This window comes from Myxocyprinus asiaticus, chromosome 48 (assembly GCF_019703515.2).
Source record: "Myxocyprinus asiaticus isolate MX2 ecotype Aquarium Trade chromosome 48, UBuf_Myxa_2, whole genome shotgun sequence".
Lineage (NCBI taxonomy): Eukaryota > Metazoa > Chordata > Actinopteri > Cypriniformes > Catostomidae > Myxocyprinus > Myxocyprinus asiaticus.
This window is the reverse complement of record NC_059391.1, coordinates 25,358,659-25,386,598: the sequence shown is the minus strand read 5'-3', so window position 1 is coordinate 25,386,598 and position 27,940 is coordinate 25,358,659. Positions and strand designations below refer to the sequence as shown.

The following is a 27,940-nucleotide window of genomic DNA, read 5'->3' as shown; positions in this document are numbered from 1 at the left end:
TATACTATGCACACTATACTGTAGATGCAGTACTGAAGAAATAGTAATTGTATGACAGTACGCTATCTCTAATTGAATTATATAGTTCATCCAAAAATGTACATTTTAAGCTGTCTAATGCCAGTCTAAGCTGGTCTTTTCAGCAGGGAAGTTGCACAATGTGAGCATGCGGAAACCCTTCAAATTTGTATATTATGAACAGTATATACAGTATACTGTGTACTGCAGAAATAGTAAGAGTAGAATGGTAGTATGCTATTATGAACTTAAAGCAAAATATTGGAATTCTATGCACAGTATACATACTATATACAGTGCATCCGGAAAGTATTCACAGCACTTCACTTTTTCCACATTTTGTTATGTTACAGCCTTATTCCAAAATGGATTAAATTCATTATTTTCCTCAAAATTCCACAAACAATACCCCATAATGACAATGTGAAAGAAGTTTGTTTGAAATCTTTGCAAATTTATTCAAAATAAAAAACGAAAAAAAAATCACATGTACATAAGTATTCACAGCCTTTGCCATGACACTCAAAATTGAGCTCAGGTGCATCCTGTTTCCACTGATCATCCTTGAGATGTTCCTACAACTTGATTGGAGTACACCTGTGGTAAATTCAGTTGATTGGACATGATTTGGAAAGGCACACACCTGTCTATATAAGGTCCCACAGTTAACAGTGCATTTCAGAGCACAAACCAAGCCATGAAGTCCAAGGAATTGTCTGTAGACCTCCGAGACAGGATTGTATCGAGGCACAGATCTGGGGAAGAGTACACAATTTCTGCAGCATTGAAGGTCCCAATGAGCACAGTGGCCTCCATCATCCGTAAATGGAAGAAGTTTGGAACCACCAGGTCTCTTCCTCGAGCTGGCCGCCTGGCCAAACTGAGTGATCGGGGGAGAAGGGCCTTAGTCAGGGAGGTGACCAAGAACCCGATGGTCACTCTGACAGAGCTCCAGCATTTCTCTGTGGAGAGAGGAGAACCTTCCAGAAGAACAACCATCTCTGCAGCACTCCACCAATCAGGCCTGCATGGTAGAGTGGCCAGACGGAAGCCACTCCTCAGTAAAAGACACATGACAGTCCGCCTGGAGTTTGCCAAAAGGCACCTGAAGGACTGTCAGACCATGAGAAACAAAGATTGAACTCTTTGGCCTGAATGGCAAGCGTCATGCCTGGAGGAAACCAGGCACCGCTCATCACTTGGCCAATACCATCCCTACAGTGAAGCATGGTGGTGGCAGCATCATGCTGTGGGGATGTTTTTCAGTGGCAGGAACTGGGAGACTAGTCAGGATCGAGGGAAAGATGAATGCAGCAATGTACAGAGACATCCTTGATGAAAACCTGCTCCAGAGCGCTCTGGACCTCAGACTGGGGCGAAGGTTTATCTTCCAACAGAACAACGACCCTAAGCACACAGCCAAGATAACAAAGGAGTGGCTCCGGGACAACTCTGTGAATGTCCTTGAGTGGCCCAGCTAGAGCCCAGACTTGAACCCGATTGAACATCTCTGGAGAGATCTGAAAATGGCTGTGCACCGACGCTCCCCATCCAACCTGATGGAGCTTGAGAGGTCCTGCAAAGAAGAATGGGAGAAACTGCCCAAAAATAGGTGTGCCAAGCTTGTAGCATCATACTCAAAAAGACTTGAGGCTGTAATTGGTGCCAAAGGTGCTTCAGCAAAGTATTGAGTGAATACTTATGTACATGTGTGTTTTTTTTTGTTTTTTTGTTTTTTTAATAAATTTGCAAAGATTTCAAACAAACTACTTTCACGTTGTCATTATGGGGTATTGTTTGTAGAATTTTGAGGAAAATAATGAATTTAATCCATTTTGGAAAAAGGCTGTAATATAACAAATGTGGAAAAAGTGAAGCGCTGTGAATACTTTCCGGATGCACTGTACAACAGAATTAGTGAGTATTGTGGAAATAGAGAAAGGGGGGCTAGATGACCTAAAGTGGCTGATCGTAGAAGTCGAGTTTACTGTTTTATGAAAACTGAATGCCTTTGGTAGTTGTGAATACAGGAACAAAGTCAATCACTGACGTTTTCATCGCTTAAACCGCTGTACTGGTCACGTTCGAGCTTCCTTCCAGGAGTCATTTTCATAAACACACGAAAACAGACATTACCGGTCAGCAAGTTCTGAGAGACCTTTGAAATTAAGGTTACTCGCACACATACTCCTTCACAAATTCACAATATCCTATACCTAGTTTTAAATTTAGCGTAAGAGGAAACGGAAGGAGAGTAGTAATAACGATAAACGAAGAGTGGTTACTGTGGGAATGTAACTAGTGGAAATGTAAACAGAATTATGGGAAACAGAAATTTCTTGGCTCCAGAGGTCCAGAGAAATGGCTGTCACAGATCTGCAGTCCCACACCCTGATTCAGCTCTGTATAAGTGTGTGTTAGGACTCCATACATTGTTTCTACACTTCCTCCGTTTTTCTTGTACTACACTTCTGATGTTTCTGGTGGAAGTGAGTCTTTGCCGAGAATGTTGAACCGATTCCCACGACCTGCTGCCCTTCCTACACAAACACACACACTTTTCTAAAATATTTTTTTCACAGAGCTCTGAGTATAAAAATAGACCCAGATGGGAACAGTGAAAAATCAGGGATCTCAGGGTTTGAGAAATGGGGGGCCGATTTCCAGAATCCATAAAAGGGATGAGCATGTCATGAACTGTATTCTAATTCTGTAGCATTTTATTTTTCACCCAGAAGCCCACTTACAAAGTTAAGGTTTCTTCCAACAAAAACAGCCATTATTTAGTTTTACATCAGCATTTTGCACCCTCTCACAAACCCTCAGAATTTAAAGCTGCACTACGTAACTTTGTGCTCTCTAGCGACATCTGTGGTTGAAACTTCATATTGCAAGCAATTTGCGGAAGAATACATTACGTCAGTCGTGTTCTGGCACTGCTCTTCTGGTGGATGAATCTCCCAGTCATAACATGCTATTTTCATGTTGAAATGTTATACGATTAAACATTTGAAACAGAAATATTACTTGTTTTGATGAAGATAAACAACACTCTTAGTTACATATTTGAATTTTACACTTCATTCGCTTTTCTGACACTACACTCAAAGCACTTTTAAACCGAGAACAGGGGACTCACCTCAGCCATCACCACTATATCTTAATGATTATTAATGTTTTATCAACTATCAATGTTTGAATTGACTTACAATTGTCAATTTAAGAGGTTAAACTCGTGATATATGGCTGATACAAGTTCAATAGAAGACTTTATTATTTTTATACTATATTGTCCAGCCTCAGTTACTACAATAGAACATCTATGCAATGCACACAATTACACAAACTAAAAACCAACACACTCTCAAGGTGAAATTGTGAGGAATCGTATGACTTCTCTAAATTTGGCTAATTCGTACGATATCATGTGACTGCACTAGTTTGAATTCCTACGACTTTCACTACAGCCAATGATGTCGCTGGACATCGTTTCCATCTAATATACGACAATTACTTGTTTCTGTTACACACAACAGCTTCCTATCATGTTTACACACTCTACTGATTGGTTAAGTTTAGATAAGGAGTTTGGGTTAGGGCATAATATTAATAAGTATGTCCTTAATGTCTCATGCGCGGAACTCGCGCTTCCGCATTAGACATCCAGGAATTTGCACGTGATGAAGTCGTACGAGTTTATGCGAACGACATTGTGCGAGACCACACGAAATGGCGAACTCATAAATTATGTATGAATTTTTATGAGATCGGTTTGCTAAAAACATAAAACGAGGATTCAATAATGATAGGGATAAATTATACATTATTAAATGTAAAAATAATATGCTTAAATATGCAATATAACAATTACAAGAAGTCCATTTCAGAAGTCATACATATTAAACATGTCACAGCAACTTCACCAGACAACGTGGATACATCACGATCGGTTAACACATGAGTAATGTTCAATTAATAAAAGCATGACAAGCAACATAAGCTTCAACAACCCTACCAGAAAACATATCCAATCATTATAGCAGGAAAACAGCAGGTGTTATCCTTCACCAAATGGATAACAGATAAACATCCATCTAGGCTGCAACGATGTTGTCCTGAACTGTGTGAGTGTTACTGAACTGAGTTGAACAGCGTAGTTAGTTTCTCTAGCCGGAACACGAGACAGCCGGTACATCTTTCCTGTGTGTGCGGACATGACGTAATGATGCAAGGATGAACGTCATAAACCAAATCGAACCCGACACCTCAAAATACAAATCATTTTTATAGGCTTACAGTAGTGAATCCAGATAAGGTAAGGACATTGTTTTGAACACTGTTTGTTGATGTACTCAATCAATAATGGCAATTTGTTCATTTTTAACCAAAAAAAATCTTACATAGTGCAGCTTTAACAGGTTGTTTTGCTATTGTATCTTTGACACTGCTGTTATGATTGGCCATTTTTGCAGCCTAGTTCCACAAATGGTCTGGGTCATACTCAATAACTGTAATGATTTCTGTGAGGGTGAAATTGACAGTGGAAAATTACCATACTTAAATGTTACCCGTTCTCTGTCCACCTGTCTCTCTCCCCAGAATGTGATTCTGGGACAGTCTGTTCTAAGTGTCACTTTAAACCTCTGCAGTAATCCTGCTGAATTCTTCATTCAGAGTGGCTGATGTCTATGTCGTGTCTGTTGGGTCAGGAGAGAGCGCTTAGTGTGCAGGTGCACATTAGTGAAACCAGACACACACACACAATCTTCACACACACTTAGTGCTGAGTATATACGGGCTGAATCCAAGCCCTTGCGGTTTGATAACTGCACCATGTCTTATCACGATTTCGATTAATTGTTCAGCCCTAAAAGGTAATTTTTGTTGCAGTTTTTTTAATTTTTGCTACCCTAAGCACAGTAAGCTAAACATCAACTATCTTGCAGTAAAAATAATTACATGTTTTGTTGATGCATCCTGAGACCACATACACTCCACACTAATACGTTTTCGGTTGCAAACCTATTGATTTTGCTAGGTTTAACAATGTTCTAGTGTGAATAAGAGGCATAAACATAGTGAAATCAATGCGCTTTCAAATGAAGACGTATTAGTGTGAACGTGGCTGGCCAGATTCACAATTTATTTTATTTTTTTCCCTAATCACCTTGCTTTCCAAAGTATACGGAGAATGTTTTTCAAAATGCTCCATTTTCGGTGGAGGAAAACGCTGTTCCAGTGTGGATGAGAGGTGTAAACTAGGCATGGCCATTTTTCAATAATTTTGCATTTGAATATTTGAGCTCATAAAAAAACGAATACTCGATTGTTCATTTATGTAAATGAAGTTAATTAATGAGAAAGAGGTTCTGTCACCATTTCAAAACAAGCTTATATTATATCCTGTGTTTTTTGTTGAAAACATTTAAATAAGCTATAAAAATTATAGAACAAAATCATTTAAGCTCACCCAAAGTGAAGGAAAAGAAATGGCTAATAAAGTAGACTGCTGCAATTATAATTCTGAGGGAATGTTGTAGTCTTGCTCAAAAAACTGTATGACTTCCTTAAACCAGTCTCACTCGATGAAACTTGAAGCATACTGTTTCTCTTGATCATTTTTGCTGTCAGGTGAGTGGTCTTCTCGGCTTGCTCGGGGGTACAGCTGTGCCTACCTGCAGTGGTGAATGCAGTGATGGACAGCTGTCTTTCCTCGTTTGATCAATACTGACGGTTTTGTTTGAACTTGATATTTCAAAAGATCGACATGCTGATCTTTTTGATCAAAGTAATTACAAACTTTGCTGCGCCTGGAGGCAGACTACGCCATTCATCAAATGTGATCAACTTGTGTCTACAGCGCCACTCAATTCATTCAGTTATAACTGCGAGTTTTAGTTTGGGTGTTCAGGATTTAATGTGCATTTCACTGTATTTACGGCCACCGAAGCTAAATTTTGCAAATTTAAGTAGTATTTTTAGTTTTCGAATAATTATTGCAGAAGGAATACTCAAGTACTCGACTACTCGTGCACATCCCTAGCATAAACATAGCAAAATGAATGCGTTTTCAAAGGAAAATGCATTAGTGTGTTGAAGTGGCCTGATACTGATCCTAACATAAGCTTGAGAGGTTCACCGTTGCTATGATTACCAAACAGCACTCGTGACATCTTAATGTTTGCATCTATTTTGGTAGCAAAAGTACACACTCTGACTAGAGAGACAGTCACAATTCATTTTTAAGTATGCAAAATCAAATGTAATTAAGCAATAAGTGTATTAATTTTAGTATGTGCTTAATTTGGAGCACCACCTGCAACTCAACCCAGCCTAGATTGAACTCTGTGTCTTTCCAGCCAACCCTGCTGTTGAACACAACATCACCGTGCAGCTGGATGCAACTACAGTAACGCCTTCCAAATCAGTCAGAAATCTAGGGGTAACCATCGACAACAGACTAAATTTCACAGACCACATCTCAAAGACCGCAAGATCATGTAGATTTACACTCTACAATATCAGGAAGATAAGACCCTTCCTCTCTGAACATGCCACAACACTGCTTGTCCAGTCACTTGTCATAACTAGACTGGACTACTGTAACGCTCTCATTGCAAATGATTCAGAATTCAGCAGCACGTCTGGTCTTTAATGAACCAAAGAGAGCGCATGTTACACCACTCCTTATCTCTGTCCACTGGCTGCCGGTTGATGCACGTATCAAATTCAAGGCTCTGATGCTGACATACAGAACAGTCACTAGGTCTGCTCCAGCATACCTAAAATCATTTCTGCAGAGCTACGCGCCCACTAGAAGCCTGCGGTCGGCTAAGGAACATCACCTTGTTGTACCAACACAAAGAGGCACCAAAACACTTTCCCGGACTTTCAGCTTCATCATACCACGTTGGTGGAACGACCTTTCCAACTCCATCTGTGAAGCTGACTCACTCTCTGTCTTCAAAATATGACTAAAAACACATCTTTTCCATGAACACAACCAGTCATTAAAAAAAAAAAAAAAAATTTAATTTCCTGTTGTACTTTATTCTGTTTTGAATACTATTATGATGCTAGTGAAACTTTGTAATGCAGCACTTTTCTTACCACTGTCTCCTTAAGATGATTCGCTTTATGTTTTCCTCTTTTGTAAGTCACTTTGGATAAAAGCATCTGCCAAATGAATAAATGTATATGTATTCTTTTCAACTTGATTTATACAAAAGATGATGCTAAACAGAATTAAAGGAATCTTCCGGGTTCAATGCAAGTTAAGCTCAATCGACAGCATTTGTGGCATAATGTTGATTACCACAATTTATTTTGGTCTTGTCCCTCCTTAAAAAAAAAAAAAGAGCAAAAATCTGGATACAATGAGGCACTTACAATGGAAGTGAATGTGGCCAATCTGTAAATGTTAAAATACTCAGTGTTTCAAAAGTATAGCCATAAGACATGAACAATATGTGTGTTAACATGATTTTAGTGTGATAAAATCGCTTGCTAACCTTTTCTGTGTAAAGTTATATCCAATTTTACAACTTTGTTGCCATGATGATGTTACAGCGTAAACCCGAAAGCCCTACAGCTACTGAAAAAAACGACCATTTAAGCTCAAATAATACAGGAGTTGTTGCTGTTGTGTTTTTTTGCCATGAGGTCAATCTTTTACATCCTCAGTCACAATTCAGAGTTCACGACCTCAACTTTATTATGCAGTGGAATTCGAAAGACGAAAACTCATGCATATATTTGCTGACCCATTTTTACATGCATGTATGCATATGAATGAAAATGAATGAAAAAATAAGTCCAGTGTCCAAACAGTCTAGACTACACCTTAATTTGGCATTTTTGGTGGTAAATGAAATGTTGCTTTAACAATGAGACTATAAAATGACCTTTCTGTTAGGAATGGCAGTATTATTGGAAGGATGATAGATGAATGGACAGTTAGTAGAAGTATCATGCTGTGTTCTTGGAAGTTAATGAGATGGCACTCAAGTACTGGACGTTTGTAATCATCTCTCCTGTGTAACGATGCAATGGAAACTCTGAGCCAAGAACAAAAAGTATTAGTGTCAATCAGCTTAATGCCTGACACACACTCGGTTCAAGACCTACTGCTCAGTACCAGACACACGCCAGTTAAACTGCACCTCATTCGAGTCATCCATCAGGGTTTAAAGTTCAAGTCCAATGTCTTTACAACATGATTTAATTTAATGAGAGCATTTTTGTGTAAATAAATCCATATTCTAAGGTCATGATATAGATAGTGTCTTTAATCGAAAAGTTTTTTTTTGTGTGTGTGTGTGTGTGTGTGTGTGTGTGTGAGTCTCAGAATGGGTGATCAACTGATACACCTCTACCTGCGTCAATAAGGACAGAATATACCCAGGTGAGGATGTAGAAGGAACAGTCTGAACTCAACGCATCACTGGTGAATGTTCATTTGGTTGCATTAGGGCATTTTGCCATTGCTAACTCACTGACCTTTACAGCAGAGGTTGGGAGGGAGAAAGAAAGATGTGGTAACTCCTTCTAGGAGGCCTGTATATGTAATACACTGTATATATACACTGGCGGCCAAAAGTTTGGAATAATGTACAGATTTTGCTCTTATGGAAAGAAACTGGTACTTTTATTCACCAAAGTGGCATTCAACTGATCACAATGTATAGTCAGAACATTAATAACTTGAAAAATTGGGGGGCCTGGGTAGCTCGGCAAGTAAAGACGCTGACTACCACACCTAGAGTCGCAAGGTCGAATCCAGGGCGTGCTGACTGACTCCAGTCAGGCTTCCTAATCAACCAATTGGCCTGGTTGCTAGGGTGGGTAGAGTCACGTTGGGTTAACCTCCTCATGGTCACTTTAATGTGGTTCTCGCTCTCGGTTGGGCGCATGGTAAGTTGTGCATGGATGCCGCGGAGAATAGCGTGAGCCTCCACATGCACTAGGTCTCCGCGGTAACGTGCTCAACAAGCCACGTGATAAAATGCGCGGATTGACTGTCTCAGAGGAAACTGAGTTTCGTCCTCCGCCACCCAGATTGAGGCGAGTCACTACGCCACCATGAGGACTTAGAGCGCATTGGGAATTGGGCATTCCAAATTGGGGAAAAAAGGGGAGAAAATCCTAAATTACTATTACAATTGAAAAAAAAAATTCAGAACATCTTAAACTACTTCAAAGAGTTCTCATCAAAAAATCCTCCATGTGCAGCAATGACAGCTTTGCTGATCTTTGGCATTCTAGCTGTTAGTTTGTCCAGATACTCAGGTGACATTTCACCCCACACTTCCTGTAGCACTTGCCATAGATGTGGCTGTCTCGGGCACTTCTCACACACCTTACAGTCTAGCTGATCCCACAAAAGCTCAATGGGGTTAAGATCCATAACACTCTTTTCCAATTATCTGTTGTCCAATGTCTGTGTTTCTTTGCCCACTCTAACCTTTTCTTTTTGTTTTTCTGTTTCAAAAGTGGCTTTTTCTTTGCAATTCTTCCCATAAGGCCTGCACCCCTGAGTCTTCTCTTTACTGTTGTACATGAAACTGGTGTTGAGCGGGTAGAATTCAATGAAGCTGTCAGCTGAGGACATGTGAGGCGTCTATTTCTCAAACTAGAGACTCTGATGTACTTATCCTCTTGTTTAGTTGTACATCTGGCCTTCCACATCTCTTTCTGTCCTTGTTAGAGCCAGTTGTCCTTTGTCTTTGAAGACTGTAGTGTACACCTTTGTATGAAAGTATTGTACACTCAGTTTTTTGGCAATTTCAAGCATTGTATAGCCTTCATTCCTCCTAACAATGATTGACTGATGAGTTTCTAGAGAAAGCTGTTTCTTTTTTTTTGCCATTTTTGACCTAATATTTACCTTAAGACATGCCAGTCTATTGCAGACTGTGGCAACTCAAAAACAAACACAAAGATAATGTTAAGCTTCATTTAATGAACCAAATAGCTTTCAACTGTGTTTGATATAATAGCAAGTGATTTTCTAGTACCAAATTAGCAATTTAGCATGATTACTTAAGGTGTTGGACTGATGGCTGCTGGAAATGGGGCCTGTCTAGATTTGATCAAAAATGACTTTTTCAAATAGTGATGGTGCTGTTTTTTTACATCAGTAATGTCCTGACTATATTTTGTGATCAGTTGAATGCTACTTTGGTGAATTAAAGTACCAATTTCCTTCTTAAAGTACCAAAATCTGTACATTATTCCAAACATTTGGCCGCCAATGTATATATATATATATATATATATATTATATTATAATGCATTAATTATAATACAGTTTAAAAAAACTTTAAGTATAAATTAAATAGGTTAGTATTATATTACAATGTATAGAGAGCAACAGTTGGGTTCTGGAAGTAAAAATCCCATAAATTTTTTCCATAGGCAATTCATTTCAACAATAACTTGTAAACCTTTAAAGACAAACCTACCGTGAGATTCCAGGTTGTTAATCAAAGGTATATGATTCTATTGAAGCCATCAGTCCATGCAATTTGAACTTAATTTTTAAGAAATCTTGTTAAATAGCAGAATTCTTGGTGAAGAACTACAATACCCATGATCCTAAAGAGAAACGCTCCACAAATCAGAGAATCACAGAAAACAAAGTGCACCAAATGAGCTCTGTAGCGACCGCCCACTCCCATGACGCACTGTGAATGATGCAATCGAGTCATTCTCAAATTACTTATTTACCGTATTTGTTTATACCTGTATATTTTGCAATAAACAAAATATATTGTTTTTATACTTATCAACAAATTTAAATAAATAGTTTTCAATTTTACCATAGTTTTTAATTTGATTTTGACATTCGCAATGCTTCATGGGATTGTAGTGTATTCCCATATTAATGACATTTAAGTACACAGTCTTTTACTTCTTTCTTTTTGTCTGATTTATAATTATTTTTATACTTCAAATCAAAGTTTGTAATGGTGTGATTTATCTCGGAGCTGGTTGGTTTGGTTAATGGCTTAGAACTCTTTTAAGGAGGATTTGATTAAATCCCTATGGAAAACATAAACAGGGAAAATACTTCCAGAACCAAGCTGGCTGAAAAAGGATGGGCACTGTTGCACTCTATTAAACCTAGGGATACATACAATTACATATAAAAAAGATATATAAAATATTGCAATGTGTATTGTAAGGCATTATGAATGCCTCTAATTTATTATATAAACAAGGCTTATAGAAAGTGTGACAAGAGGCTTTTCAATCAGTCTTATTAACAAAATGCTATAAAACAAGGTATGAATGAAGCGAGAGAATATCTCTCCGTGCAGGCTCTGATCTAAACAAGCATTTTCTGGATGTACAAAGGATGGAATAAATCATACTTTCTGTCCCATTAGAATGGTGTGTCCCACATTTTCTGCAACGTGCAGTGTGTGTGTGTGTGTTTGTGTGCTGGTCTCCACTGAGAGATCACAATGTAGTACACACATCGTTAATGGGATTTTGGAGTCCTGAATATTATCATTGCCATACGATTTAAGGTTTTATGCAAATTCATTATCGATTTATTGCACTGAAAACCTTCACCATTTTGGATCAAATACTTCACTGTTTCCGACTGATTTTCTGTCACCAGGCAGGATGAATTAGTACAGAGCCTAATTATGGAGGGAATAAAGAGGCAATGTACAGTATCTGTTGTTTGTTTTGTCCTGGTAGCAGCTCCCAGACTCAATGTGAGTGTGTGACCAAGAACTGTGGCATGATACGAAGTGACATATCATTAGCTCGTCAAACTTGTTTATCTATTTTAGAAATGCAGCATCCATTGTTACTAACACCACACCTAGCACTTAAGACACCATAACACAACACACAATTAATGTACAGTAATATCACTCAACAAGGACAAACAAACTACGAAATGAAACATTAAGCTATAAATATGCAAGTGTTCCCTCTCATTTCTGTGGTTTGTGTTGTCATAAGTCCCACAAGGATTTCGTCATCATCGTTGCATCCCAGAATGACTGAATTTGCAGCTAATTTTCTCAAATACGATGCCATTTGCAGCATTTATTTCGTGTTGTTTTGCAGTGAAACTCACAAATAATCGCGGTATCCTTATGTATTTTGTGTCAATGACAGTATAAGTGCAATTACCTGTGAATGTTTTAGAGCACAATAACTGATTATGCAGTTAGTGAGCAGAAAAATAATAAACACACACAAAAATACCATACATTTAAGAGGAGAAACCCATTATATGAATTCATTATATGGATCAGTTCAATGGAAGACTCTTAGTTATTTTTTATATGCAAGTAAACTTTGGTATGGAAAAAATAGTAGACCTACAATAAAACTGTAACCTAAAAACAAAATGATTGAGTAATTAGACCTATCGTGATTATTACATCACCTGATCGTGATCATTTGATCTAATCGCGATTACAGAGCACTTTAACATTTTACTGTCCATATAAGGGATAAAACAATACAAGTGATGTACAGGCGCCATCTGCGATCCCGTAAATGCTACAGGATTCCCCTTGAACGTCTTGGCTCTAAAATACAGGACAATAGTTCTCTGGTAAGGGACGTCATTTCAGCCAAAATACAGGATGTCCTGGCTAATACTGGACAGTTGGCAACCCTGTGTGGGGATGATAGAATGGCGGCTGTGCAGCAGGATTTGTCTTGACAACTTCAAGCTTTTGTTTTGCCACTTTCAAATTGTAGAGAAATCCAATCGGATTACTTCAGATTAACGTTTTCTTGTGGAAAAATGTATCGCAAAATCCTGGAGGGACTGCATAATGAGATTCCATCTTAAAGAGGCCGTGAAATCCAAATTAAAGTTTAGTAGTAGCAACACAGGAAAGAATACTTCACTCATTCACCTTTTCATAGGGGTTTTAAAGTAGATCAGAACCAAGAATCAAAATAGTTTATGATCCTCTACTCTGTTTAGTACTAATATCATTCTGATTTTGAACCCACATCCTATATAGCTGTTCAGCAATGGCATCAATTTGTTGGCGAAACCCGGTAGGCTAACTCGCAATGGGATCCTGCTGGATTTTTCTATGGGTTTTTAAAATGACAGTTTTGGATTTATGAGTAAAATAAGGTCTGTGGTAAACAATACTGGAAGATACTTGGACTTTTAGTTCTTCAACATAAATCACACATAGTTATACCTCAAACCTGAAGCTGCTGTATGTTGCTAACAATTTGCTAAATATGTTGCTAGGACTACAACTACGACAAGCATGTGAGTGACGGAAACCATTGTGGTCCTTATCTAACAACTTGTTAGCAACATACTTTTTAAAACAGGGTGGCTCAAATTCATGTTAGAGGTATGACTGTGTCCTTTGTCTTCAGGTAATGTTTACCATACAGTATACATTCTTTTACTCATAAATCCAAAACTGCTATCATAAAAGTCGTTGTCAGCCATATCATCCTGCAGCTCTTGCCTGGTTGCCCACTAAAGCTAAGCAGGGTTGAGCCTAGCCATACATGGATGGGAGACCACCTGGGGAAAACTAAGGTTGCTGCTGGAAGTAGTATTAGAGAGGCCAGCAGGGGGTACTCACCCTGTGGTCTGTGTGAGTCCTAATACCCCAGTATAGTGACGGGGACACTATACTGTTAAAAAGCACTGTCTTTCGGATGAGATGTTAAACCAAGGTCCTGACTTGCTGTGGTCATTAAAAATCCCAGGGCACTTCTTGCAAAAGTGTAGGGGTATAACCCTGGTGTCCTGGCCAAAATCCCCCCCATTGGCCCTTATCTATCATGGCCTCCTAATAATCTCCACCCCTGAATTGGCTACATCACTCTACTCTCCTTTCCTCTCCTCTCCACCAATAGCTATTGTGTGGTGGGCATTCTGGTGCACTATGGCTGCCGTTGCATCATCCAGGTGAATGCTGCATACTGGTGGTGGTTGAGGAGATTCCCCCTATACTATGTAAAGCACTTTGAGTGCCTAGAAAAGTGCTATATACAGGTGCTGGTCATATAATTAGAATATCATCAAAAAGTTGATTTATTTCACTAATTCCATTCAAAAAGTGAAACTTGTATATTATATTCATTCATTACACACAGACTGATATATTTCAAATGTTTATTTCTTTTAATTTTGATGATTATAACTGACAACTAAGGAAAATCCCAAATTCAGTATCTCAGAAAATTAGAATATTGTGAAAAGGTTCAATATTGAAGACACCTGGTGCCACACTCTAATCAGCTAATTAACTCAAAACACCTGCAAAGGCCTTTAAATGGTCTCTCAGTCTAGTTCTGTACGCTACACAATCATGGGGAAGACTGCTGACTTGACAGTTGTCCAAAAGACGACCATTGACACGTTGCACAAGGAGGGCAAGACACAAAAGGTCATTGCAAAAGAGGCTGGCTGTTCACAGAGCTCTGTGTCCAAGCACATTAATAGAGAGGCGAAGGGAAGGAAAAGATGTGGTAGAAAAAAGTGCAAAAGCAATAGGGATAACCGCACCCTGGAGAGGATTGTGAAACAAAACCCATTCAAAAATGTGGGGGAGAACCACTACGCACAGACGTATGCAAGACATGGGTTTCAGCTGTCGCATTCCTTGTGTCAAGCCACTCTTGAACAACAGACAGCGTCTGAAGCGTCTCGCCTGGGCTAAAGACAAAAAGGACTGGACTGCTGCTGAGTGGTCCAAAGTTATGTTCTCTGATGAAAGTAAATTTTGCATTTCCTTTGGAAATCAGGGTCCCAGAGTCTGGAGGAAGAGAGGAGAGGCACACAATCCACGTTGCTTGAGGTCCAGTGTAAAGGTTCCACAGTCAGTGATGGTTTGGGGTGACATGTCATCTGCTGGTGTTGGTCCACTGTGTTTTCTGAGGTCCAAGGTCAACACAGCCGTATACCAGGAAGTTTTAGAGCACTTCATGCTTCCTGCTGCTGACCAACTTTATGGAGATGCAGATTTCATTTTCCAACAGGACTTGGCACCTGCACACAGTGCCAAAGCAACCAGTATCTGGTTTAAGGACCATGGTATCCCTGTTCTTAATTGGCCAGCAAACTCGCCTGACCTTAATCCCATAGAAAATCTATGGGGTATTGTGAAGAGGAAGATGCGATATGCCAGACCCAACAATGCAGAAGAGCTGAAGGCCACTATCAGAGCAACCTGGGCTCTCATAACACCTGAGCAGTGCCACAGACTGATCGACTCCATGCCACGCCGCATTGCTGCAGTAATTCAGGCAAAAGGAGCCCCAACTAAGTATTGAGTGCTGTACATGCTCATACTTTTCATGTTCATACTTTCCAGTTGGCCAAGATTTCTAAAAATCCTTTCTTTGTATTGGTCTTAAGTAATATTCTAATTTTCTGAGATACTGAATTTGGGATTTTCCTTAGTTGTCAGTTATAATCATCAAAATTAAAAGAAATAAACATTTGAAATATATCAGTCTGTGTGTAATGAATGAATATAATATACAAGTTTCACTTTTTGAATGGAATTAGTGAAATAAATCAACTTTTTGATCATATTCTAATTATATGACCAGCACCTGTAAATGTAAGGAATTAATTAAAAAACTATTTATTGATCCCATGTCTCAAATGCGAATTCTCTCCCGGGTTTTTGGATTACAACCTGAACAGCTCTTTTGAGGTTTTATTACTACTGAAAATTCCAATCCAGTGCCTTGCAGAGTCAAACCCTATCCTTTGAGATCTCGACTCTGTGCTGTGTGGGTTCTCTCTGGAGGTCATACACTTCACTCACTGAGACTGATCATCACTCACCACTTTGTCATGATCACATCGTCTTGTGTCCAGTTCCTAATCCTTTAATCTCTTGGCACAGGGTCGTTTTCATTATCAGCTCTTACATAAGTTCTGTCCACACCAATCCAAGAACATCCTTTACCAGTGAAGGCCTTACAAAAAAATAAATAATAAAAGTAGAATTATATGAGTATTTTCAAGGACTTGGGCCAATGCCTAGCTAAGACATCATCAGTTTATGCTTTTTTGCATATGATATAACATGACATTTGACAATAAAAGAAGACTTTTCTGTTGTGAGGAGCAGTTTTTGTGTTCAGTTTACATTTATATTTCCATTACATGTCAATTTGGAGATTTAGAAACTCTATTGAAGATACAACATTTAAAACTACATTACCCAGAAACACTCAGTGCGGCGAATCCAACTCACTTCCTTCAGCAGGTTTCAGTATAAAGCTTCTCAAGGCCGTAAATTAAACCGTATTGATAAAAAACGCATTCATAATTAAATATTCTGCGCTCATCAACATTTAAAAACAGAGACCTATATAAATTGTCCCACTGTCACTTCTTTGTTTTGAGTTCTCGGTGGGTTTTTTCCGGTGTTCCGCTACGCCGCGAAGTAGCTCGGAAGTCTTACAGTGCGGGGTGACGTAGGTGACCTGATAATTAATATTAATTAGGGCACGCAACGTTCGATTGGCGAGTCTCACTGAGCCTAATTAATATTCACCATCAAGTCCTTAACATCACCGCAGAGATTCAGCAATCTGTCAGAGGGCGCACAGAAAGGAGTGTAGAGGAATATCGTGACATTGAGACTTTTTGAACATATGGTGAATTTCTCTGTGGACTTTCTGCTCAACAGTCACTATTTGGGTCATCAGAGTAAGACAGTCTAAGAGGAAAACATGTGCAACACAGAGGAGAGGTGAGAAACCACTCTATTAGATAATAGTTATGATAATATAATACAGTCGCGCAAAGGCATCGTTTCGATATTAATATACATTTTAAACACACAATGCCAAACTTTATTTTTTTTTCTAAGACATTTTAACAATTAGTTTCCTTAATGAATATGATGATTAGATGTCTGTTTTGTCTTATCTTTTTGAATATTATTTGCCAACCTGCTTACACATATCATAGTTTAATGTACATCCAAATTGTTAGAAATATGGAATGCATATATACTACGAGAGATGTTATGTAATATAATATATTCATGTATTTTTCATATACATCATATATTTTTATATTTGCATGATATATAAGCATTACATATGTTAAGATGTTATTGTTGTTATTATCATAAACTATTAACACTATCCTTTGTTTTGAAAACAGTAAGAATTAATGACAAATTAACTTTATCTTCAAAGGTGCTTGCACTCCGAAATGTGACACATGTAAAGACCTGTATGAAATATTATGGATGGTCAGGGTGTCATTGCACTAAAGGATCAGACACACTCTCGGACTGTTATCATGAGAGTGGATTTAATGACAAGCAGGCAGGATGAGTGTGAGAGACAGAGAGAACTGATGCTATAAATATTTCATTTATAGCCCCATCAACTCAATTAGCATTCATGAGATGGTAACATGACAGTCAGCGCTGACCGATTATACTTGGTATTTCCTAAACAATCTCATTTCCTCCTATTCTGCAATTTTCCAATCTGGATTTCGGAATTTTGCATCCTCAGTTAATGGAAAACCTAGCACAGATCATCAGCATGCATCTTGTTATGCAAGACTGGACACTATCACTATATAAGATTATCTGAAGTTCAGGTGAGAGACTGATAAACCACATTTAACCAGATTTAAGATATTCTGAGCAAGGAATACGGGGACAAAACGTTATATAAAACGTTATATAAGAGAGAGTTCTTAGAAAGTTCTTCTGTTAAGCTGCACCATCATTGTTTACTGGAAAGAGATAGTTCACCTGACAAAGAAAAAGAACCGTGTAACTTCCATTCTTCCGTGGAACACAAATTTACTATTCAGTTTCATTATATGGAAAAAGATGCATTGAAAATAACACTGTTACACTTATGAAAGAAAGTCACACAGGTTTGGAACAACATGACAGTAAGTAAATTATGACATTTACATTATTGCGTGAACTGCCCCTTTAAATTAAATGCACCATGCATTTTCCATGTGTGTGAGAACATGTTTTCCTCACAGGTCACGAGTTGACATCCCAAATCCATCCACACTCACGTTCATGCGACGTCCTGTTTCTCAACCTCAAGTTCTGTTTGTGTTTTCGTTGTTAGACTTGGCGCGAAGCCAGACTTGCACAGTTCCTTTTCAAAAAATTTTTTTTGAAGAATGTGGCAGCAAATGGATCAAAATCCAGATGAGCCTGCAACAAAATAGAAACATGTTAGACTTGTTGTCGATTGCCGTTTGCTTGCTGAGGCTGGAATCTGATATGTGAAAAACACAAACCTGCCCTGTATCTCCAAAACGTGTTTGCTGTGAGTTGAAGGTCGGACGTCACCCTTCGTGCCCCTCTGTAGCCAAATGATAACTGTTTACCTGGAAGAAAGTATCTTTTTTTTTTTTTTGGTTTTGGCTGTTTCCTTGTTATTCCTCAGCCACTTCTGCACAAGTAATTAGGGCGCTAAAGATGAACCTGAATTTAGAGTCTTAATCCAGACCTGGACTGTCACCCCACCTTGCCCCTGAAGCTCACAAGGTCAAGTTGAGTTAGGAATGGCCTTCGTTGATAACGGCAACAGCCATGAGTTGGTTATAAATAGGAGGGTTTTTTTTAAGAAATCTTAATCGCTCGGCAGTCGTGAGAACTACTTTATCAATAACAACCCAGAAGGGTTTTAGAATTGTTTTAGGTTCGGCTTTTGTTTTTTCTTTACCTTATTACTGCTACTTCCTTAGACAAGCATGAAACTGTAAACCCTAATTTTGTCATTACTGTAAAAATCAAGTTGTCTAAATTAAACATTGCTTGAAATGTCAAGTTTGGGCTCATAACTCAAATATTTTTGTTCCTTGAACTTATTTATCTTAAAAAAAATCTATAGACTTAAGATTTTAAGTGTAAATAACTTTGTTTGGTCAAACTTTGAGTCAAATCAACTAAAATTATTAAGTAGAAACAACAATATTTAAATAGAAAATCTAAGTTAAGTCTACTTGCATCTAGTTACCTTAACTTAAATAGTTACGTTCATTCTATATGAACACCAAGTTATGTGAACTTAATTACTCAGGTTTTGGAGACGCCATTACTCAATCAATTGAGAAGTCAACTTATTAGGGTTTTCAGTGTAATCTTTTCTTCATCCAAGAAAGATCCACAGACCTGTTTTTGTCACAAGACAGGCTTGTTGTTGTGAACTGTTTCATTTTTGTAAGTTGGCCTGTATTCATTCTGATCTAGAGCTTATAATCAGAGACGGTGCAGGGGAGGGAGGTGTTTGAATGTCAGAGGGCGAGAGTGCCGACTTTCAAAACAAGCTGACATTTCACTTGCAGACACTCACTGCTCTATATAGGGACTAGAGGAGAGGAGAACGAATCAAGTGATCGGAAAATGTCTCTAAAAATCTGCTCAGATTTAAAGGGGTAGCTCAACAAAAAATCATATTTCTGCCATTGTTTACTCGACTCTTGTTGTTCCAAAGTGGAATGACGTTTTACCTGTGTGGAACACGATAAGAAGATGTTAGGCAAAATGTTAGCCTCAGTTACCATTCACTTTTATCGGGTTTGGAAGATGAGGAAAAGTGAGGATAAAATATACTATAAAATAGTCAGGAGGGTAACAGAGAGGGAGGAAACGACCTCGATCACAGATTTACCTATTTTCATGTGGTCACAATGCAGATTTTGTCACGTGGGTTATGTGTCTGGTTGCTAGGGCAGTGAAACCACGACGCCTCCCTTCTTCCCTTTCCCTGTTAGGTAAACTGGCTCATGAGGGTTGTAAACAAACCACACTAGCTTTGAACAGCCATTTCTTGTGGTTAGTATTTAGTCCAAGTCTTTATCAGCCCAGCAGAACATGTAAGAATCGTTTCAGGGATGGTTTTAGGGCTGTGTCCGTCAGCTGATACTGGCATAAGAGATGCCATTGTTGTGCAACCAGATCTGCTTATAACCAATGTCTGATTATTAGAGTGTTGATATGCCGAATGTATATGCAGTGCCTGCAGTATATATCATAAAACATAGATATACATTACATAATTTAATTTAAATTAAATATACATATAAAAAGAGTACACAAAAAGAGACGCAGTATACACCGATCAGCCACAACATTAAAACCACCTGTCTAATATTGTGTAGGTCCCTATGTTCTTCTCACCACAATTGTACAGAGTGGTTATCTGAGTTACCGTAGACTTTGTCAGTTCGAACCAGTCTGGCCATTCTCTGTTGACCTCTCTTTTCAACATGGCATTTCCATCCGTAGAACTGCCACTCACTGGATGTTTTTTGTTTTTGGCACCATTCGGAGTAAATTCTAGAGACTGTTGTGTGTGAAAATCCCAGGAGATCAACAGTTACAGAAATACTCAAACCAGCCCATCTGGCACCAACAATCATCCATGCGATTATCTAATCAGCCAATTGTGTGGTTGCAGTGCATAATCATGCAGATACAGGTCAGGAGCTTCAGTTAATGTTCACATCAACCATCAGAATGGGGAAAAAATGTGATCTCAGTGATTTGGACCGTGGCATGATTGTTGGTGCCAGATGTTTTGAGCATGTTTACAAGCACAATCTTAACGCCCATTATTCTCTATAAACCGACAATGTGTGTGGTCATGTAAATGTCTTAAACGGTTTAGTTTTGTCAGGGTAAGGTCATAAACGGTTTAAGCAAAAAACAATCGAAACAGGTAGATTTTTGCCCATTAACCCAATCTTGCCTTGCATGCAAACAGCTTTACCAGCGTTCTTACCAGCTTATCTAATGTGCGCAAGTGTTGGCTTTCTTCCGTTTTCTTGCACTCAATCGTGTTTACATGCACACCAATATGCTAATAATGACCAAAAATCTGCTTATTCTAAAAGTCAGACAACGTAAGAAAAATGTGTTTACAAGAGATTTAAAATAAGCAGCGTTATTCGCTGCTTTTGCCGTCAAAACGTACACTTGCGCACATTGGATAAGCCAGTAAGAATGCCGGTGAAGGTGTTTACGTGACATAAACCTATGTGTGGTGATCATTTTTTTTTTTTGCTTAAAACATTTATGACCTTACTCTGATAAAGCAAAACTGTTTAAGGTGTTTACATGACCACGTTGCCGGCTTCTCAAGCATAATCGGTGTAAGATCGTGCAGAGTGTGAGACTTTTTCTACTTTTTCATTACATTAAGTGTGGCATATGCGTTGCCCGAGACCACCCAGGTGTGCAAAGGGTATTTATTCGTTCCTTGACAATATTTACACAAAATTCACTCAAAAATATTTAAAAACGGGACATTTAAATTCTTACTTATTAATACTTTTAATCTGCCAAGAAGGTACAGTTATCAGTCGATGTTGATAATCTAACAAAAAGCCAAATATCGGCCAAGCCATTATATCAGTATATAACAAATGTATTGATAGATTAGATTAAATTTATAGATAAACTAAATTAATAGAATTTATAGATTTGATGTTCACGCTTTAGATCACATATGCCTAAATTTCCCTCGATGTAAATAGAGCTTTTTAAAAATGTAGGAATATTGCAGGACTGCATAAATTAAAGTTTCACTATCAGTGTGCAACTTGTCTTCTTTGAGCGAAAGATCTCCCAGCGTGTCATGAGGACATAAATGTCTGTTATTACCATCTCTAAAAGCCAGTGCTGTAACTCAAGCCCTCTGGGATGTGAAATGTTCTCAGCCAGACTGCTATTTAGAGACTTGTTTTCACATCATGTGCTTGTTTGTGATCTGTGCAACCTGTCTGGGTCTGTTCTCTCAGATAAATCAAGGTAGTCTTTACATAAACCTGAATATTGATCTCCTAAAAAGATTCCAAAAGGTGGTTAGGAATATTTTAAGAAATAGTTTTACATTTAATCTAGCTCCACTTTAGTAAAAAATGTGTTCATGCTTTAATCAAACCGACTGTCTCGAGTGTTGCCATTGTGTCTAATCAGAGGACTCGGCTTGAATGTGAAAACAGCACTGCAGAAAACATTACAAATTGTCTGATAAGGTGTAAGAACAGAGACAGAGAACTTTGAGTTAAGCAGACAACCAGACTGTTTTTGTGCTGTTGGCATGACTGTTATCTCTGCTATCAGCTGGCAATGCCAACCCTATGCCATGCACTTGATTCACAGACGCTGTAGCCAAAGTAGCAAATGCAGATTGGACTGATGCCTTTAATAAAGCATTTCACTCTCCTGTTCTTTATGTTCAGATTTTAGTGTTGGCTGTTTATTATTAATAACTGTATATTAGTGTTTTAGTGCAAAAATCAGCAGCGAGAATACAATATAATGCTCCACATGTATTCATTTATGAGCTTATGAAATTATTTAAACATATACAGTACTCTTCAGCATTCCTGATGAGATGTTCTGTCTCTTCTGTCTGTCCTGTAGTTTTGCGGTGCTGGGCTCCAGGCAGCGGGCTCCAGGGCCTCTGTGGTGCTCCTGATGCCCCTCTCCCACTAACGAAGATCCCGGGTGGGCGAGGGACAGGCAGGGATCTCCCTCACAGCATACTGCACAAGGTGAGAAAACATGCACAAATAGCTTACACCCCAACAGACACCTTTGCATTCTTAAAAAAGAAGCAAAAATCGAGGTTACAGTGAGGCACTTGTAATGGAATTGAATGTGGCCAATTATTGGAGGGTTTAAAGGTAGAAATGTGAAGTTTATAATTTTATGAAAGCACTTAGATTTATTATTTTGTTATTTGAGCTGTAAAGTTGTTTAAATCATCATTTTGCAGGTTTCCAGGGTTTATGGCATTATGTCGTCATGGCAACAAAGTTGTAAAATTTGATATAACTTTACACAAAGTCTAGTAAGCAATTTTATCGCACTAAAATCATGTTAACACGCATATTGTTTACGTCTTGTGGCTATACTTTTGAAACTGAGTATTTTAACGTTTAAGGATTGGCCCCATTCACTTCCATTGTAATGCCTCACTGTAACACAGAGTTTTGCTTTTTTAAAGCAAAGGAGGGGCAAGTCAAAATGAATTTTTGTGGTAATCAACTTTATGGCACAATTGCTGTAGATTGAGCTGAACTTGAACTGAACCCTGAACATTCCTTTAATTCACTGCAGGTTTAACCTGTGGATGTTGACAGGGAAAAAGACCTGAATACCATTAACTAAGAGCTTTGGTAAATAAGAAACTAGGGCTTTTCAATAAAACACACTCTCAGAAAATTAGCCTGCAATCCGAGGGATGAGAGGAGTGTACGGAGAGCTTGTTTATCACATAGACTGTGTTTAAAGCTAGAGTTTCCATCTGGCCTACATATGTACATCAGCGGCGTCAGGCACTCAAGCTCTGCATGCATCGGACCATGTGTGTGCACGAGACAATAGATGTCAGCACCGTCTGAGTTCAGACGTGACCATTTGAAAAGGTTAAAGAGGGATTGGATCACTCATACCTGTGATACACATGTACACACACGTTCTGTGAAAGTTCTATGAAAATGTCTATTGTGCAAGTGACTGTTGGCTTCAGTGGTTTCCTTTGTTTTGGAGGGGTAAAGGTATTTTTTCTCTAGAGAACAAGATTCTAGTATCCTAGAGATCTCAACAATGTCTCAAACTTTGCTCAGATTTGCCAAGATGCCAAAGTCGGTAATGATAAGTCAGAGGTTTAAATATAATTTTTTTTCTCATCAAATTATTCCAATTATATAAGCTATGTTATCCACAAAGATTTTATAGCACTAAACCATACTAAAATAAGTTAGGGCAGAACATACAGTATCAAAAATCATGTCTCCCTTTATTTTATTTTTTTTCCCTCCCCTTTTTCTCCCCAATATGGTATGCCCAATTCCCAATGCGCACTAGGTCCTTGTGGTGGTGTAGTGACTCACCTCAGTCCGGGTGGGGGAGGACCAATCTCAGTTGCCTCCGAGTCTGAGACCGTCAATCTGCACATCTTATCACGTGGCTTGTTGAGTGCGTTAATGTGGAGACGTAGAGCGTGTGGAGGCCCACGCTATTCTCCGTGGCATCCACGCACAACTCGCCATGCGCCCCACCGAGAGCGATAACCACATTATAGCGACAACAAGGAGGTTACCCCATGTGACTCTACCCTCTCTACCAACTGGGACAATTTGGTTGCTCAGGAGACGTGGCTGGAGTCACGCAGCGACTCCATCAGTACTCGCTGAGCTACCTAGGCAGACAAGTTGCACGAGTTGACACATGAGGCAAAAGTGTCATAGAAGCACCACATAATGATGTGGTTGCTTCAGCAATTGCATTTATCTTCTCACATTTGCTTTTTATGACACTATACATTAGGTTTAGGTTTAGGGTAGGGAGGACAGTTTTGTTGATTTAAAACTCAATAGACCATTAACCTTAAACCTCTTCTGTTTAAGAGAACATTTAACTTGCGTGCCACTGGATATTTCACCTGCTAAAACATTGAAACTGCTAAAACAATTTCGAAAATGTCACCACGATCACACAATTTTCATGAGATCAGATTGGTATTTCTGCTAAAGGTTTTAGGTTCAAAGCTAATAGAAATGGACTTAAAGCCACAAAAGTCCAATTTAGATTTCATAGGGTCTTTAAACACTATTTCTACCCTCATTCCCTCTCAGGACAAAAAGTTGACAGTGACCCAGGTGGGGTCAGTCAGTGGAGCACCCCCTGTCCTGCACTTCCAGTACCAGCTGAGCGAACGACTGTTCTCCTTCTGGGAAACGGTTCTTTCAGACGACGCACTCTACCTAGAAATCCCCGCTGGATCTTTGCATAATTGCAGCCGAGAAGGGTACGCACACATACATATGCCGTGTGTAGGTCTATATTGGGTTAATTGTTATATCGTACAGCTCTATATTGAAGTTTACAGTGGGACTAGATACATCTGTCTCGGCAGGGTTTTGCTTTAACAGTTTTTTTAAAGTCACAGTAGAAAGAACGGCTGGTTTAATTTTAGTCAAAAACAGCTGGACTTGGTTTTCCATTTGACGTTTCATCACTGGTGTGAGATTGCGACTGATGCGGCTGATGGAAAACGGAATCCAGTTGCTCTTGACAAACGTTCTACCAGTCGTTTCTCATTTAGATCCAGTCATGTGTTATCTGTGAGGTCACTACAGACATTAGAACACAAGGTCAGAGTGTTTCACATTCATAAGCAGCTGGTGGATTGTCAGCGTTGAGTGTGTTTGTGTATTCTGACTAAAGTTGTTCTGCGGCTGGTACATCTGCATTATTACATAAGATATAGATTATGTAAAAACAGCAGCACGTCACCATCTCTCTCTCTCTACATTGCAGTTTTACCAGGCTGCTAGAGTTTGCAGAGGAGCAGTTGAAAGTCAGCTATGTGTTCCTGTGGTTCTACAAAAACAGAGACGATCGATGTAAGATCCATTTAAACACACATTAAAGGGATAGTTTACCCACTAATGAAAATTCTGCTATTATTTACCCTCATGTTGTACCAAACCCCTATGACTTTCTTTCTTTTTTTAAATTTTAGTTTTTGGTTGAACTTTTCCTTTAAATTGTACGATAAGTCATAATTCAGACTGTTTTGACTATATTTCACCTGTCCGTAACTGAGGAACTTTCTTTCTCTCTATTTGTTTTTGCAGTGTCCATCATGAAGACCTTCCACTACATGGGTTTTGAAGTAGTCAAACCGGGTCACCCGCTGGTGCCAGCCCGGACCGATCTTCTCTTTATGGTCTATTCCATGGACAGCAGCAGTTCTGATGAAGAGTGACCATCATCACCATTAAAATGCCCACCCCTCCTCCTTACTTGCTCTGTGCCCCCTCAATACTCTTACATCTAAGTGACTCTTTAGCTGGGGACTAAGACACAAGGGAGGGGTGAAGCTGGGCCGACTAACACTCTGATTGGTTCAGTTTCCGTTATTATCCCACCGATCAGTTCTGATTGGTCATTCCATCAGCAGGAGGTGGGTTGGTGCTAATGGACAAATCTAGCATATCCTCTCTGTTAACTCACACCATATATCAAACGGTCTATACTCTCGTATACTCTGGATGATGCTCAGAACACAATATAGATTGCAGAAATGATATTAGGAGTATTATAACAGTAGAGAATGCATTTTTAATTGATTGTGAACAGATTTTCTGTCAAGGTTTTCTTTCGGTGGTGGTGGTAGTAAAACAGGAATGTATTCTTTATTCCAGTTTGACAGTCTTCTCTGTTGTAATTTTGCTTTTCTTTTGGAGTTTTGGCAATAACTTTCACTAGTTAATCATTCAACATGCTCCGAGGAAGGAAGCTGCATAGCTCTCAGCTTTTAGCAACTAAGATGCGTTGTTTTACCTTGCTCACATTTAGCAGAATTAGCCCTCCTAAATGAGGCTGTGAATATTCAGTAGAATTTATGCTACATCCAATTCATCTCAGGCCACGTCCACATGAATACATTTGTCATCTTCGGAGCGTCCGGCAATGGATTGCTGCTATGGTCGGAAGTCAAAGATATCATGTAGAAATATACCACATGTGACTTTGAATGAAACGCAGCATGAGACGAAAGAGCTTCAGTTTATCAAAACAGTGCATCATTCCAGACCCCAACAAGGCACTTGAATATTAGGTTAGGTTGAGTTTAGTTTATTCTCAGATTGGCTTTGAAGTTTGCTTGTGATATGAATCCATTGAGTAGAAGTTTTCAATTCAGGTCTGTTGCTTTTACAAGATGTAAAAACGTTGAGATGCATGAGCATGTTTGTGATAAAATGATTATAGATAATACTCTCCCTTTTAGATAATTACATGCCTTTTACATGTAATTGAAAACCCCAAAAGGCCCAAGTCTTTTCTTGGGCAGATGCATAGAGCAGAGGTCTTCTGTATGAGTCTTACTGAAGTCCATCTCCATGTTTCTCACCTTTTGTCATCTTCATCTTAAACCAACAAGAAACATGAACCAACCCCACCCTTAACCGTTGAGGGCTTTAACACAAGCACTTTAGGAAAACACATGCAATACAGTCAACAGTGCATTGTACATCCATTACAGAGATATGTATTTTTAAGCCATTGAGATGTCTTGTGGTGTTTAGGAAACTTAACACACTTGCCAAAGATAATGGTTTCCATTCAAAGCTAACCCCTCAAGTTTCATTCAGATAACACTGCTGAATCTACTGTAGCAGCCTCGGTCCCGGCGCAGTCAGGTATAACATGCAAAAACATTCCCCAGAGTTGAAGCCTTGGTTTCTGTGGTTACTGGTGGCCTCGATGGAATCTAGGTGCAATCTGTACATGGAATCCAGTTCTGTATACTTACCAGCAGGGTGGCCTTTAGGTTTTGCATGTGTAAATAGATCTTATCTTTCGTCATGGGCTGTGACAGTAAGCTTTTAGAGAATGTTTTTGTTCATCCACTTAAATTTTGTATCTTGATTTATTGATTTTATTTTGTCTATATTGGTTGATTGATTTTTTTTTTTTTTTTTATTTGTAGTATAGAATTTAGATTTGATTAGATAATCATTTAATGACAATCTACACCTGTATACCTTAAATGTTTACCTTATGTCCAAATAAAACGTGACAAAACTTGAACACTTGATAATTTGCCTTTTTTTTCTTCTCCCAAATAAAGTCCAATTGGCCTATTCCAGCTGAATTCCACCATGTAACAAGGACTTCCTTATCAGAAATGGGCTGACTGGGCAATCTGAAATGGCACAAATACTACAATATACAGATGTTTAGTTCATTTGTAGGCCAACCAGAGGCTAATTCGCCATCGTGGGTTCCCTCAAGAATTTCCAATTTGTTAAATTAGTGGTTTTCAAGTACAATAAGTTGTGTGGTTTTCATTACTTTAAGAGTTTCTTGTGTTGTTCTACGTCTCTTCAAGCGATGTTAACCACCAGGACTATTCTAAAAAC

General features: G+C 38.8%; 1 pseudogene; it reads left to right on the top strand.

The window, feature by feature from the left end:
• Nucleotides 1–16,584: 16,584 nt before the first annotated feature.
• LOC127437156 (ornithine decarboxylase antizyme 2-like) lies at nt 16,585–27,608 on the top strand (annotated as a pseudogene).
• Nucleotides 27,609–27,940: the final 332 nt, after the last annotated feature.